This window comes from Peromyscus leucopus, chromosome 17 (genome assembly GCF_004664715.2).
Source record: "Peromyscus leucopus breed LL Stock chromosome 17, UCI_PerLeu_2.1, whole genome shotgun sequence".
Classification (NCBI taxonomy): domain Eukaryota; kingdom Metazoa; phylum Chordata; class Mammalia; order Rodentia; family Cricetidae; genus Peromyscus; species Peromyscus leucopus.
Genome location: NC_051077.1, coordinates 46944204 through 46961073, shown reverse-complemented (window position 1 = coordinate 46961073; position 16870 = coordinate 46944204).

The following is a 16870-nucleotide window of genomic DNA, read 5'->3' as shown; positions in this document are numbered from 1 at the left end:
ATGGTACATCAAATTCAGACAGGACCCAGCTCCTCCCCTTGCATCACGGCTGGACAAGGTAATCCAGCATGGGGAAGAGGTTCCCGAAAGCTTGCTACTCCCCAGGAACAAGTCCTGATCTCATTGCTAGGAGCCTTACAAACAGACCAAGCTACACAACTGTCACACACATGCAGAGGGCCTAAGTCAGTCCCATGCAGGCTCCCTAACTGTTGGTCCAGAGTCCACCTGCTCCCATGAGCTCAAGTCATCTGTCTTTGTGGGTTCTTCCATCAAGGCTTTGACACCCCCACCCCACCCCCGGCTTGTACAATCCCTCCTCTCTTTCTTCAGGAGGACTCCCGGAGCTCAGCCCAGTGCTTGGCTGTGGATCTTTGCATTTGTTTCCATCAGTTACTGGATGAAGGCTCTGTGATGACAATTAGGGTAGTCACCAATCTGATTACAGGAGATGACCAGTTCAGGCACCCTCTCCACTATTGCTGGGGATCTTATCTGGGGTCATCCTCTCACACCTTCTCTTATCTCCCTCCCATCCCTTTCAACCCTTCTCCCTCAATGTTCCTCAGGAATTCATGGACTTTTTGTTTTGTTTTGTGACACGTATATTTAACTGTGGCCATCTGTGTGAACATCAGATTGTAACTATCCACTGGGGCTTGGTAGAGTGTACCACTGAGTGAGTGTACCACTGAAGGCAATGACTTTCCCTCTCCCTGAATCTGTCAGGAAATAGTTCAGCAGTGAGGGCCAGGGCCCTCTGATCCAAAGATCAGGAGTGTAATGTCATCCTTGGCTACATAGGTTCATATCAGCCTGGGCTACATGAAAGACCCACACAAGCAACCAATAACCAACCAACCAACCAACCAACCAAACACCAAAGAAGAGTTACAGTGGAATGAGAGGCCTTAGTTACTCAAGTAAGAGATGATCTTAAGCATTTTCTTGCCCTGCGTTTATAAATCAGGGTATTAAGTTCCAAGAGGTTCATTGACTCTTCCAGTACCATAGAGGAGGCTAGTGGCAAGGTTAAAAATATTGCTTGAGATTTCTGTTCCCCATTCTAATTAAGCCGTTTGACATATATCTACAACTGTGAGAATGTATCATTGTGGAACAACACAACATGTCGTGGTGTGTGCATATGCCCAGTGTGCGTGTTAACTGTAGAGATGATAGTGTTTCACAAAACACGGCAGCTGGGAATGTAGCTGAGCCTTTGCTTAGCACGTGCCGACTCTGAGTTGGATCCCAATCCAACATAACAACAACCAAATACCAGTTGACAAGCTGGAGTTTGTTTTTTAACTATTTTTTTTCCTATGTAGTTTCCATCTGTTCAGTAAAAGACACCACACACACACACACACACACACACACACACACACTTGTGTATTTATTATGCAGAAAACCATAAATACATATATATTTATTCCTTGAGAATTTTATCCACAAGTACAATCCTTTGTGATCATCTGCATTCCTCTCCGCCTTGCCAATTGCTCCTGGGTTCACCCCCACATTCCCCTATTAAACTCATGCCTTCTATTTTTAAAATATTTAACTCTCCGAGTCTAATTAGAGTTGCCTGCATACATGTGGGTGTAGGGCTGAGCACAGGGGCATGGTGACCGACCAGTGGCCACTCCCTGAAGGAGATTACCATTGAGCGGCCATCTGTAGCCCCTCAACCAGGAGTGGGACCTTGGGAACCCTGCACCCACCTGTGCTGGGACATTGATGACTTTCATTTTATACACATTCTGTGAAGACAGTCTCAGTTGTTGAGAGTTCGTGAGTTTAACAATGAAAGCTTCAGCTTTTAAAGAAGTAAGTAATCTGTTAGTAAGTATTAGGTACACTTGAAGATGAAAATAAAACTCTGTCACTAAGCCAAGCAAAGAATGTCAGCAAATGTCCCAAATGAAAGAGTTTCGGTTCCAGCCACTCTGAGGCTAGTCTGCATTTCCCCTACCCAGAAGGGCATTGGAAGGCTGATTTTCTTTCTTTTATGCATCACACACAGTGATAGTAAATATTGATTTGGAGTTGGAGCCCATCTTAAAACAGATCATGTGTGACCTTGTACGTTGCTCCCACACTCAGATGTCCCCTCCCCCGTCAATTTCCAGCCCCCATGGCAGACTCCTCTGAAAATCCCATCTGTTCCTATTTTGTAAAATCCAATTCTTGTATATTTGTCCTTGAATATGACAGTAATGTATAGTTTATTTTCCAGATGGAGAAAGTCTGTCATAAAAATCAATGACTTTAAAATATATATATATATTAGTTAACAGTAACTTGGAATTGACTCAAAGAAAGAGTAAAGCTATTTTCACCATTAGTAAATCCAAGTGACTCATAAAACTTTCAGTGGTATTTGGATCAAAATAGAGCCCACTTTCCCTTCAGTTGATGGAAGTCACATAAGCAGGGATGCCTTATTTGAGAAATGTTAACAATCATATATATATATATATATATATATATATATATATACATATATATATAACACAAATATATATATATATAATCTATTGCTTTTAGTTTAAATAAGAATAAGATGGTTAATGTATATTTTTGAATCTGAACACACAAGAGAAGAATTTCTTTCCAAACATCAAGAGAAAGGAGCATCAGTTTCAGACATCTGAAGCTCCATATTGTGTTAAAGTCATGAAGCTTTCCCATTTCACTCTCACACAAAATTAATTTATAGTTAAACAAAATAATCTTATATTTCAAGGGGTAATTTTGGCTGATTCCAATCCAAGAAGGAAAACGTTTGAAAAACCAAATACAAAGACTGCAATGACAGTTAAAACATGATACATTGAGAGCACGAAGATATCCGAGAAAGGAGATTTCATAGCCCAAGTTCACAAAGGGGGGCCTTCAAGTGTGTGCTGACGTGGAGAATGTTTCAGGAGAGTGTGACTCATTTGCGGTCCATGTTTATAATATGACCTCTTTGTAGGAGAAACTGGTGAATTCTACTTTACTGTTCAAACAGAGGAAGGCACTGAGAGAAGAAAAAATAGGTAATGAGTTGAGTGGGTGTTGGCGGATGAGCATCTTTTCCCATCTGTTGGCTCCTTTTACTTGAGTTGTAGTTTAATTATTTAGCAAAGCATTCATGGCAACAACAACAACAACAAAGCAAAACAAATAAACAAACCAACAAAATAACAAAAAACCCCACTGAACTCTTTCCCTAGCTATCCCATTTCTTTTTGCCCATACCGCTTCCACGTGTTCCCTCAGATGCAAGTTAGAAAGACAAATGAGCAGAGAAAGCAAGAACCTCCAGGCAGCAAAGGGTTAACTGTGCTCAGGGAACATCTGCTTCGGGTAAAACAATTTAATTGCAAAGATCATAGTAGTATTGACAGGATTTATTCCAGAGGAGAGGAAAGAGGCAAAGACTGCAGTAGGAACCCCTGGCACCCTCCTTCCTTGTGGAATTTTATCATCAGCATTAAAGGGGCCAAGAAAAATCTCTCCCTCCCTCCTTTTCTCCTTCTCTCTCTCCCTCCTTCCTCCCCTACCTTCCTCCTTTTCTCTTTCTTGCTTTCCTTTGTATCAACTTCTTCTTCTGAAATAAAGAAGTCTACACAAAGTAGCTTAAACTTGGAAATATTACACATATGAAACAGTTTTTGCAAGTATCTACACACACACACACACACACACACACACACACACACACACACCCCTGCACACATCACCAGCATCTGTACACATACATTCTGGTTAGTTAGTTGTACACATACACTCTTTCTGAGCAGTGAATTGCACCTCAGAGATGTCGAAGCTGCAATTTTGCTGAGAATTCTAACCTCACTTCAGCCTATATACGCCGAGATACAAATTGTTTTGTATACACACACACACACACACACACACACACACACACACACACACATCAAGATATTGTACATGTCTAGGCCTAAGGAGATGTCTGGGTTGGTCTAGGTTGAGACTCTGAATTGAGAGTTGCTAGGTCAGAGTAAACAGGCAGATCACAGGAGTATTGTTTAGATACTCATAGCCTCAAGAAAGCTCTGATAGAATGATATATCTTGTGTGATTAATATATTCAGAGACAATGGCTGAGACAGTAAATACAGAGAACTTAAGACATTCATTATGTTCCTTGGATGGTTTATACAAAGTAGTCTGGAAAGCTTACATGTATGCACATGTGTAATATTTTTTATATACACATACATATAACACATATATGCATACATATGCTAGTCTGTTTATTCAGATGGATCCTCCAAACAGTAAAATATTCCTTAGAGGGATTTTGGAGGCTGCAGGAAGGACGTAGTGTGGTAGAGATGCAATTAGCTTTGCAGATAGGCCCTCCCTATCAGGTTTGTTTCCCTTTGATTACCTCATGCACCTCTAAGCTCTAACAAAATCCAAGAAAACCCTTTCCACTGAGACATGGATGGGACAGGGACATGGTGTGACACAATCTGAATGAGAAGAAAGAAAGAAAGAAAGAAAGAAAGAAAGAAAGAAAGAAAGAAAAGAAAGAAAGGAAAGAAAGAAAGGAAAGAAAGAAAGAAAGAGAAAGAAAGAAAGAAAGAGAAAGAAAGAAAGAAAGAAAGAAAGAAAGAAAGAAAGAAAGAAAGAAAGAAAGAAAGAAAGAAAGAAAGAAGAAAGCAACAGCCACACAAACAATTATACACCAGATGACATTTTTATTTTCAGGAAAATTCAAAATATGAAGAGTAATAGATTAGCACTTGGATACAAAGGCAGGAGAGTGTTTCCCAACATGCACTTCTTTGCTCACCAGTGGTTGCGATGGTTCATCTGAAGGACTTAGAACAGAACACCACGAGCAAGTAATGTTATGAGTAAGGATTCCTAACATCCTTGGCCCCTTTCTAGGTTTGTGTATCACTGAAAGTTCCAGAATAAAAACCGAACTCTGGTTTTGGGCGTGGCTGATCTTTATTGTGCATAAACAAAAAGCTAGTGAAGACCAGCACCATGATGTGAATAGCATTTCACTGAACGGGTGAAATCACGGTGCTCCTCATGCGCAGGAAGCGAGGGAGCGGGAACAGGAAAGCCTGGAGCATTTCTCAGACTGGTACAGCACAATTCAGGTTAACACAGCTGAATAGTAAGATGGGTCACAAGGCCATGGTTCTGTACCTGTATAGACTGGGATGAAGGGAAAAATCTAAGACCAGGAGATTTAATTATGAGGGAAACCTGTGAGGTTTTAGATCTTGTTCTGAGTTATTAGTTGCTGGGAATAGAGCCAGGGAGACTGCTTTACAAATATTCATGGTAAGCAGTCTACAACTTTAAGAAGGACACTGGCGAACTTGAGTTGACGTAGGGAGAGGCTTGTGTTCTAGGGAAGGCAAGGTTGACAAAACTGGAAATGGAGAAGGAATGAAAGAAGAAATGTGATCGAATGGAAAAAGCCCCCTCATCTCCCTCTTTTCCCCTCTCTCTTTGTCTGCCTCCATCTTTCTGTCTGGCATAGGGTTCTGAGTTTTAATTTGAGGAATTACAGAGAAGACCTTTGACGGCATCACAGAAAGAACACTTTCTCTTGCATCTGATTTTTTTTCTATAGTCTGATGAACAATCACATCGACTCTCATTTGGGTTGCTGTGAGAAGATGTCTGCTTCATCCTTTCAGAGCCCGTGGAGGATGACAGGACCTATTTTTCTTCTTTTGAACAAAGGGACCGCTTTTCCTGCTCGGGAGTGTGTTGGACTGACAGCTCTCAGACATCACAAAGTTTAAAGTGGAACATGAGAAATCAGACTGATGTACACAAATAAGTCTTATAAGTACATAGCCCAGGATGCTGGGACCATTGTTTTTATCATGGATGCCCTGGTGCCTCCCCTTCCATTACTCCTATTGCAATATCATGAACGCCACTTTAAACCAAAGAGAGTGATGTGGTGAGCGCATGTTCGTGGACCGTAGTGACTGTGTACGTATCACACTTCTCCCTCCCTTCTACCAGGGTGACCCTTCAGCAACATAATTGTATAGTAGGCAGAACACACTCTAAGTTAACAATTGTTACTTGGTGTTGTATCCTTTGCGGGTAGGGCTCCCAGGCGTGGGAGCCATCATTCTGCTGTCCTTCTAGAGAACCGATGCTTTCTTTCTCCAAATCTCTTCATTGCTTTGGAGATAGATGACTTGGCTCTGTAAGAGAATTATTCCAGCATCCCACTGAATGTAAGCTTATTATACAAGCACTTCCAGACCCTCGGGCCAAGGGGTGAAGAGTCGGGAAGAGGGATTAGGATCACAGCAGAGATAACCAGCCTTGGTTTGCAGAAAGGCAGCCCTTGGTGCACAACGGGAGCAGAGGGAAGAAGCGGGCTTTCACAGAACCCACTTGGGCGTCATTTACCCAGTTCTGATAGTGAGTGAGTATTCGCTGCAACACAGCCTGAGGAAAACACAGTGAGTGATTAGAGGCTCACAGAACTCAGGGAGGAAGGCCAAGTCCTCGCCACCAGGTAAACTATCTAGCGGAGCAGAAGAGGCAGAGAAGTGAGTGGTCTGTGGTGTGGACCGAAGAGGAAAGAGGTAAGCAAGCCTTTGTCGTAGCTTTGAAACCCACAGTGTGGGTGATAGTGTTTCCCATACCTTTCCGAGTTGTTCCGAGAGAGATAATCACGGAGGAGTTAACTTCTGCCCTTCCTCATGCTCCAACTACTCGTAGCACCAGCCCAAGTACTGATGTCTTCCTCCTGTAACCATTTCAGTCTTACCAGCGCCTCTACTGTGACATCCTACAGCATCTGCCATGAACAGAGGACCTCCACCAGTAGAAAGCCTGCCATGTTGTTTCCCTGCTGAACACTCTGTTCCTCTCAGAATCAATTTCACTCTGTGGCTCCAGACTGACCACAGACCTCATCTTCCCCATGACATTCCCTCTCTCTCAGTCTGTCCAGTCACTGGCTTCAGTTTTTTTAGTGCATCAAATTCTTTCCCACATGAGGAACTTATTCCATACTCTTCCTTCCTTTCTATGGAAAATTCTTTCCTCTGATCTCCACATGGATATCTTCTCTTTCATTAGGGCTCTTGTTAGATGTCATGTCCCCCAAAACATTTTTTCCAGACCACCCTATCAAAAACATCTCTTTGCTTTATCATCAAAATCTAACTGCTTAGTTTGTTTTAATTTTGTTTTGAATATGCAGCAGTCTCTCATGATGGCTGTCAGTGTCAACTTGTTTTTTAGGCATTGCTTTTTATTTAGGGAGTACCATTAGAATTTCCACTCAGTATGAACTGTTTCCAGATGAGTTCTCTCTTTGTATTTTGTTTATCTTTATCTTTCTTGCACATAGATCATTGCCTGGTACATGTTCAGTCCTCAGTAATTGTTTGCTGAGTTAATGAATGATACAAATGTATTAAATGTTGATCTCTTGTAAAGGCTTTGCTTTCTTTTTCCCTAATAATAACGAAAACCAGAGGTTAGTTTTAAAGATATTATCGATGTGAGACCATTCCATTCACTATATTTTTAAGACAAGCTGCCTAGTTAACAGCTGGGTTGTAAAGTGTGTTTCTCTGGACATAAGTCAGTGCAGCTCTCTTTAGAAGTGTGTTTGATACGCTTGGGCCGGAGTTTAATTATAAACTTCATGTGAGTCACACTCACCAGGAACATTTATTCTACCTATTTCCATCACTTCCTCTGGGGAGGTTAATCTAAATTCTGGTAATGATGCCTAGGGCTGAACTTGAGTTCTGTTATTATTAATAAGTTGAAATGCGGTCTTCTGGAGGTTTTCTTTTGTTTGGAGCACATTAATTTGACTTTCAAAACTGAAGTCAGCTTTTAATATATAATTCAGAGCCTACCAGGTGACTTTCTTTTGTGAATGCCAACACTACTGTTCCCACTCTCAATGACACAAAGCACTTTGAAAGTGAGCCCGAGTCTATTGTTACAATCAGGTGCAGCCATGTTATTAGTTATACAGACTATCATGTCATTTGTAAAGAGAACTTACTGATTTACATTTACTTGAGAACAGAAAGAGTTGATGAAATATTTAGCTAGCTAGTAACCCAAGAGTTATTATTATTATTGTTTTGTAAAAAGTCAGGCCAGCTTTACACTCAATTTAAATGTTAAATGGCTTGTTTTAGAATCATTAGGAATTAAAGCTAATGTCAAGACTAAAACTCCAAGTTTGCCAGCAGAGTCCTTGCTCAGAGATTTCTGGCTATGGCTGGTGAGATGAAGTACCATCATTTAGGCTGAAATGACCTCGGCCAAATCTCAGCATGGCTTCTTTCCTTTCTTTGTTTCTCGGGACAAGAATCTCAGACATAGAAGTATCTAGTTAAGTTTCACCTCAAGATAATTCGGAAGGCAGGGCAAGCCTTCATCAATTGCAGGAAACAGAAAAATGATTCCTCCACAGACATTTACACTTCAATCCTCAGAGCCTTTTACTATGTTCACTTGTTCAGCAAAAGGTGCTTTGTCTGTGTGATGGGCTTAGGAACCTGATGGTGAGAGGTTATCCCTGCTTTTCCAGGTGCGGTCAGATGACCACAATGGCCCTGAAAAGAAGTCAGAAGATATGGTGCAAGGGAAGCATCAGAGTGCTGAGCCATGTAGACAGAAGCCAGTTCCCTGGAAGCTAGAGACTGCAAGGGACAGATTTTCCCCAGTGCATGCAGAAGGAGTTAGCTCTGCTATGGTCTTTATTTTACCCTCAGAAGACTCACTTAGACTTTCTCACTCTCTGGTTATAAGTAAATAAACGAGTGTTTGTTTATTTGTCTGTTCCTTTTTAATTCACTAAGTCTGTAGCAATTTGTTACGAGAAAAAATGGGAAATGGAAACACCAACATTATCAGGATCACAATTCAGAGTAGCTTGCAATTCATAGTCCCCTTCAGAACTCCTCTGTCTGTGTGGGTCACCAGAAGAAGTGGTTACAATGTCAGGAAGCACTGGGTGTCTTGCCTGCTGTGGAAGTAATTCTAGGCACTCGGGTGATAGCAGTAAGAAAACATCTTATGTCAAGGAGACAGTCGCAGCCTGCAACCTACCTTCTAGGTTTCAACAGCCGAATAGATAAGGAGGTTGCAGTGCGTATACAGAATGCATCATCAATTAGCTGTAATGAAAAACAAAATCATGACACTTTCTGGATAATTTGTCCAACTGAAAATCATGATGGTAAGTAAAATGATCCAGACAGAGGAAAGTTGTCGTGAACGTGGCTGCACTGAACCTCGATGTGAAGCTGTTTCTTTTGGCATGCTGGTTTTACCTCCTTTGGAGATGTATTTAGTACAGGGATTGCTGGTTCATACCGAGGATCTATTTTTAAGTTTTGAAGGCATCTCTGTGTTTTACTCCACAATCAGTATCCTCATTAGCATCCCCACCAGCAGTGGGCAAGGGTTCAGTTTCCTTCTCAATCTCTCTAGTGTTTTCCTCTGTCCTTTAATGCGTACGGGGGTTTTGTCTGCTTATGGCTCTTTAAGAGAGCATTTGATCTTCGGGAACTGGAGTTGCAGAGGGTAACGAGCTGCTATGGGGTGTTAGGAATCGAGTGCATGTCCTCTGGGAAGGGCCCTGGTGCTCTTAACTGCTGAGCCATGTCTCCAGCCACCCCCTTCCAGTCTTCGGAGAAGAGCCATTGCTGCTTAGGGTGATAGCTCACCTTGGTTTGATTTGCACATCGGTGATTATTGATTTTGAGCATTTTTTTTGTCATACAACTGTGGGATATTTGCATATCTTCTTTTGAGGAAGGTGAATTTGGATTTATTGCCCATATTATTGTTAGTTTCAGTTTTGAAAAAGATTTTATTTTATTTTTAGTTACGTGCATGTCTGTGTGCATGTGAGGGCACATGTCCGCAGAGACCAGAGGTGCCTGATTTTCCTGGAGCTGGAGTTACAGATGGTTGTGAGCTGCCTAGTGTGGGTGCTGGGAATCCAACGCAGGGCCTCTGTCAGAGCAATATGGACCCTTGTGCTGGGTCTTGTACTACCCATTTAAAATACTAGGTTATTATTTGTTATTCTCTCTCTCTCTCTCTCTCTCTCTCTCTCTCTCTCTCTCTCTTCCTCCCTCCCTCCCTCCCTCCCCCCTCTGTGTGTGTGTGTGTGTGTGTGTGTGTGTGTGTGTGTGTGTGTGTAGGTTAGAGGACAAAGTGTGGGTATCAACCCTTGCCTTTCCTCAAACAGGGTCTCTATGCTGCCACACAAGCCAGAGTAGCTGGAGATGCTCCGGTTTTCACTTCCCACTTCCCTGGAGGGAATTCTGGGATTACAGATGCTTTTACTCCTGTGTCTGATTTTCATGTGAGTCTTGGGGGGTCAGAGCTCAGGGTTTCTGGCTCGTGTTGTGAGTCCTTTCTCACGGAACCATCTCTCCAGGCCTTTGCCCATCTGCTTCTTTCTCTCTCTCTAATCTGCATGTTTCCTTTACAAATATTTCCCCCTGCTCAATAGGTGTGTTCTCACTCTACAGTCTCCTTCACAAAGCACGTTAAGTTTGATGATCCTTATTTGATTTATTTGTCTTCTTGTTTCTGGTGCTTTTGAGATCATGGGCAAGGCAACACATTCCTCCCAATGTCAACATTCTGACATATTTCCTTTCCTTCTCTTTTCTTTTTAAAGTTTACAGTGTACGCACTTACGTTTAGATGTTTAATTCATGGGAGTTGATTTTTATAACTGGTGAGAGAGAGGGAAACATATTTTTATTCTTCTTTATGTGGGTACCCATCCCCTTGTCCCATTTATTATGGGGAAGTGTCTCACCTCTGTCACTACCACACTGTTTTGACTGCTGTAGCCTGTGTGTATTTTCAGTCCAGATAGTTTAAGGCCTTTTGCTCTGTTGTCTTTGCTCAATGTTTTTTCTCTATTTGAAGATTTTGTGATTCTAGATGAACTACAGGATTTTGTTTTCACCCAGTTCTGTGAAGAGTGTCATTAATATTAACATTAAATTTGCTGATCACTTTGGTGAGTAAGGGAAATGTAAACAATATTTGCTCTCCCATGGATCTTAACTGTTTTGGTGGTGGTATTACCTGCCCAAATCTAGTCTGAAACTAGGATCTTAATTCCTCAGTGTGGCCCCAAGTGCAGCACTACAAGAAGCCTGAGGGAGAGGTGAGTGAGGCTGCTTTGAAATTTCTATGTCTTTTGTTATGTTGTTTCATGGTTTTAGAATTCTCAAAGGAAACACATCAGAAAAAGACACTTAAGGTTCAGAACCACCGATTGATGTTTAATGTGAGCATCTGCTTTTCCTGGGAAATTCCTTCATATCTATTTTTTCTCTCCACTGACTCAGCGACAGTTTCCTAGAGTGCTGGGCTTAGGTTCCTCAGGACACCACAGGTTCATCTGGGATGAGGGCCGTACCTCAGTCCCCCGGCTCTCCACACAGTACAGTGCTTACTATTCAGTATGTGAGCAGCATATTAACAACACTTTGAATCCTTATTCTGATAACTTAAGATCCTTTGCATTGTAATCACCAGAGCAGCTTTTATGCCGCTGATATTAGTGAAAATATCCAGTATTTCTGATCAATTAACTCATTTCATTATCTGGCTAAATTACAGTTACATACGTGTATCCCCTGTGTTAAATTTTTATCCTCCCATCATTTGATGAATACTACTACTATTTTTTTTTTCTGGAATGCTAATGGGGGAAAGAGTTGAGAAATAGCTAACTCCTATCTTTGTAAATTTATGTTCTTTTTTATTAATAGGCTTCTTTGTGCTGGTTTCTATATTGTGCTTAGTAAATCACTGAATTAAATCATAGAAATATTGTTTATGACTTTGCTTCCTATTTTGTCCCCTCTCCCAAGTGAGGATTTAAGAGAATCTCACCTCTTAAAAATGTCAATTTACAAATAACTCATTTCCATAATGTACTTACTTATTTGTAAACTATTAAATTTATTTTATTTGTGAAGTATTTAAATTTATTACAATTCTGAACCTTTCTAAGTGACATAACCACTTTCAATCATGGTAATACATTTATTAGAAAATAAAATTGTTATCAGGAAGTGTCAACCTGATTTATCTTGAGACAGAAATTTCCTCTGAGTTACAAATTTTGAGGTTACTACCTCCTGAACCTCCTTGTACTTAAATCTAGATATAGAAAATTGCTAGGAAAAGCTCTTTCATATATACATAGGTGCGTATACACACCCTACATGTGCTTGCAAAAAACAAAAGCTTCATTGGATCTTTAACTCAAATAGATATACATGAGAAAAATTAATATTGCAAATTCTTCATAGAATAAGTTCTGTGGTGTCAAGATGGAGCAAAATACGGTCTAGAAAGTTGGTGTCATATAGCTGGCAAGGAAACATTTTCTGAATTAAAAAAAAAATCACTGCTAATCCCTGGGAATACATTCACTTTTTAGAGTCTTGGCTACCTTGAGCATACAGATTTTTTTCCTTTTTCCTTGTTGTTGTTTTTTTCTTTTTAATCTTTAACAAATCACTATTCTTCCCATAGTGATCATTTATTGACTATAGTGGTACAATGGTCTCTTTTACTCATTAAATAATTGCTAAATGGGAAATGGCAATCCTACCGAAGGAAGAAACAAAGGAAACATAAAATCTTTCTAAACTAATGAGGCACCTAACTGTGGGAATGTGCTGGACACAATAGTAGCAACACTCCTTTAAATTTAATGCTGACCACAACAGTTTGTAATTTTCCTTACAAAAGACTAGATTTTTTCCCCAGCATGACACCCAGTGCTGGCATCAGTAACAGACACTGAAAACATTCATGCCAAGGAGTTAACAGGAAATATCTTGTTGAATTCGGAGTCGAGAGGAAAGCACAGAATGGTCAGAGCACATACCGTGTTTCTCAGAATTATCTGTATCATGTTGGAAGTTTTTATACGGAAGTGTGTGTTGACACAAATGATTAAGGCTAGGATTCCTACAATTGACAGGAAAATGACCTATAAATAATGACCTGTGATGGACTTGACATACAGTCATTAAGCGAAATAGCCTAGTAGCAGCTTCCTCCCTTTGGTGTCCCCGTTTCCGGCTTCTGTGAAGTACTTTTCCTTTGAGAAGACCACTCATTTTATCTCAGACCATCAAATTTTCTTTGGGTTTTATCAAATGATAAGTCCATTGTCGGTCTCAGCAGATAATATTAGTTTTTCACATGCCTATTTAGAACACATTTGCTTGTATAGAAGTTTGCTCCGGAAAGTCTTTTATTTCCACTTCTTTATAAAGTGCTCAAGAAAGCACATGGAGTGTTGAATGCTTAGAACTCTAAAGTTGAAGAACAAGTCAATTTTTTGCCATTAAGTTTATTCCCGTTCCGCTCACTGAGTAAAGCTTAATGCAACATGTTGGGGAATGGAATTCATGAAGGTGGCTGAGTTAAAAATTATCTGGCTGTATTATAAATTAAATATAAAATTTTAGAAAACTTGTTCTGTTTACCACACAAGGATCTACTCCTTAAGGCTGTGGAAAAGCAATTTGTGGCTAGTGAATGAAATTGTAATTACCGTTCAAGTTTTGGGGTTCCAGCAAAGTTGTTTTCTTCTGTGAGATGCCCCCCCTCCTTTTCAACCCCCAAGAGTTGACAGGCCAAGATCTGTATTTTTTCATTGTTTTCTTTCCTTCTTTATTTCTTCACATTGGTAGGTAGGAGATGGCAGCAGCAAAGCAGTGTTGTGATATGGACTGTCTTCCAAACTCACAAATAAGGCACAGGAATTTAAGAAAAAGAGAAAAGGAATAATTTGAAACTGTGTCACAAAATTATTATATCTTATCTTAGTAGATGATGTGACAACTGGCATGTCTTTAAGGCTAAGAAGAAATCAAAGAAGGATTCTTATTGTAATCAGCAGTCAGCACCCTGAAAATTCTACACTAATAACTTACTGTGATGCTCTGCCTGCATGCTCACATTAGGGTAACTTAGTGTTTAGGACTACTTTAAAAAAATGACTAAGCATGAAATTCCTCTAATTCCTCATTGGATAATATCAATCAAAGAATATTAGTCTTGTAACAATGTTTAGAAATTTAAAGTTGATGGACTGGCTCAGTCAGTAAAAACGCCTCTTATAGATGTGTTAGATGACCTGAATTCAGACTCTCGGCTTTTGTGAAAGCCAGGCATGGCGCTGTATACCTATAACTATGTAACTATAACTATATAACTGGGGTACATCTTTTGGTGGGTCCCAGAAACATTTTGGCCAGCCAACCAAGCTGAATCATGAGTTCCAGGTTCAGTGAAAAACCTTTTCTAAAAAAATGAGATGGAGAGTGGCTTATGAAGACACCTAAAGTTAACCCCTTCTCTCTCTCTCTCTCTCTCTCTCTCTCTCTCTCTCTCTCTCTCTCTCTCTCTCTCTCTCTCTCTCTCTCTCACACACACACACACACACACACACACACACATACATTTCATTTAAAGTCCCCATCTGATAGGGTGAGTGAACTTGGGAGGAACACAGTGCACAGTGCTCAGAGCAGAAGAACAAAGCTAGTTTTTTTTTTTTTTTTTTTTTTTTTTTTTGGTTTTTCGAGACAGGATTTCTCTGTGTAGCTTTGCGCCTTTCCTGGAGCTCACTTGGTAGCCCAGGCTGGCCTCGAACTCACAGAGATCCGCCTGGCTCTGCCTCCCGAGTGCTGGGATTAAAGGCGTCCGCCACCAACGCCCGGCTCAAAGCTAGTTTTTAAAAGCCGATTCTAACAAGACTAAGACTCACATTTCACCGGACCTGGCAATTTCTATTTCTTTCTGTCATCCTTGTACACTTCTTTGGATGGCATGGATATTGATCAGGATCGCTGTGTGGTTTACGCTAGAGGATGAAGACTATTAAAAGAGGCATTAGTTATAACTTTCAAATCTACAAAAGACACAATCCTGACACAGAGACTGGCATGCGAGCATAAGAGGAAGTAGTGATGGCTAATCCTTCCTGCAGAATCCTAATGGATGTGTTCCCTCAAAACGTACTCCGGGAACCATCTCCATCAAGTCTCCTTGGGTGATCCTTCTGAAAAACTGCTTTGACTATATTCTTGTCAGTGAGCACCCGTCCAGGGAATGGCCATCGTGCACTTCGTATACAGACTCCTCTGACCTCTCTTCAATTCTCTTTTCCAGTCTTAGGTCTCACTACTATTCTCCTGGGACTGAGGTAATTTCTCATCACACTGCCTGGGTCACTATTCTCTGACATGTTTAAGAAAACATACCCTTATGTATACCATGATGTTCGCTGTTTCTTAAATTTATCATCAAGATTCACTCATCATCCATCCCTGCTCAGGAGGGGTGTTGTTTTTATTTCATAAAATCTTCTTTACTCCACCCAGTAGTGATCTTCCAGTGTTTACAACAGCTTTAGATGTGTACTTCATTAGAAATGTCTATTTAAAATTGCTGTTGAAGAAGGCTCATATCTATCTACCTTAGACTGGCCTCAACTGTCTATGAAGCTGAGGGTGACCTTGAACTGCTGATCCTCCTGCCTCACTTCTCAGGAGCCGGGGTGACAGCACGCACCATCACAGCCCCCCTCAGACCATTCTTTTTGAGCTATAGCATTTGTTCTTGCTTGATACTTCTTTCTCTTAATAGTATGTATGTGATGGATGAGAACTGGAAATTTCAAAGTGATTATAGATGTGCATATAACACGCACATTAGAAACTAACTTTAAAACAATACTAGCTAAGAAATATTTAGTAGACATTTGGCATGGTTGCCAATAAATAAAGGCCAATAAAGGGACCTCAGTGTTTCAAAGGAAAATAGATTTCATTTTGAAAAGTTATAACTGAAGGAAATCCTTGAGCTATTAGAAAAAACTTCAGCCACACAAAAATTATAATCTGGAGTTAGTTAGTTAGTTAGTTAGTTAGTTAGTTAGAGTAAAAAAAAAATGCTGTAAGAGGCACCTTGTAAAAAAAACTTGGAAGTCAAGTCACAGATCAATGGCCATGTTCATAACATGTGTATTTGATAAAGGACTTAAATCCAGAATACAGAAAGAAATCCCAGTTCAACAATAAGACCAAAAAATGTGGGGAAAAGATTTGAACAAACACCTCACAAAAAGCTAATAAGCTAAAAACAGATGTTGAAATTCATTAGTCACTAGGGACATACAAATTAAAAATGCCATAGGATAGTACTTCATACTTCGTAGATTCATTAAAGGTATAACGGTAAAAATATGACAACATCATCTATGTGTGGCAACTGGGACACTGACACACTGTCAGTGGCGATAGAAAACAGCAAATCTTTTTGAAAAACAGGCTAACAATTTCTTGTAGTTAAATAAACTCCCAGTTCCTTTGAAATAGATGGGTATGTCTAATAAACCTCTTCTAGGTATCTATACAAGAAAAAAATGAAATATTTATACTCAGGAAAGACTTATGTGTGAGCAATTAGAGAAAAGTTAATCACAATGCTCAATCTGGGAACAAACACAATGCCCACAAGCAGGCAAATAGTTGAATTATGAAACGGTCAACAATAAACAGACACAAACTACTGAAAAACTATAAACATTCAGATCGTGCTGAGAAAAAGAAGCCAGATCAAGAGAAAGTTATATTGTAAGATTCCATTCTGCTATGGCTAAGACAGCTTCCATGTTGAGGGTAGAAGGGGAATTGTCTGCGGAAGACTCGAAAAGACTCCTGGTGTGGGCAAATGTTCTCTGTTCCAATCAGGGAATCTGCAGGCTGTATCGCATAAGAAGATGCACTTCATGAAAGGCTTTGCAAAGACTGCA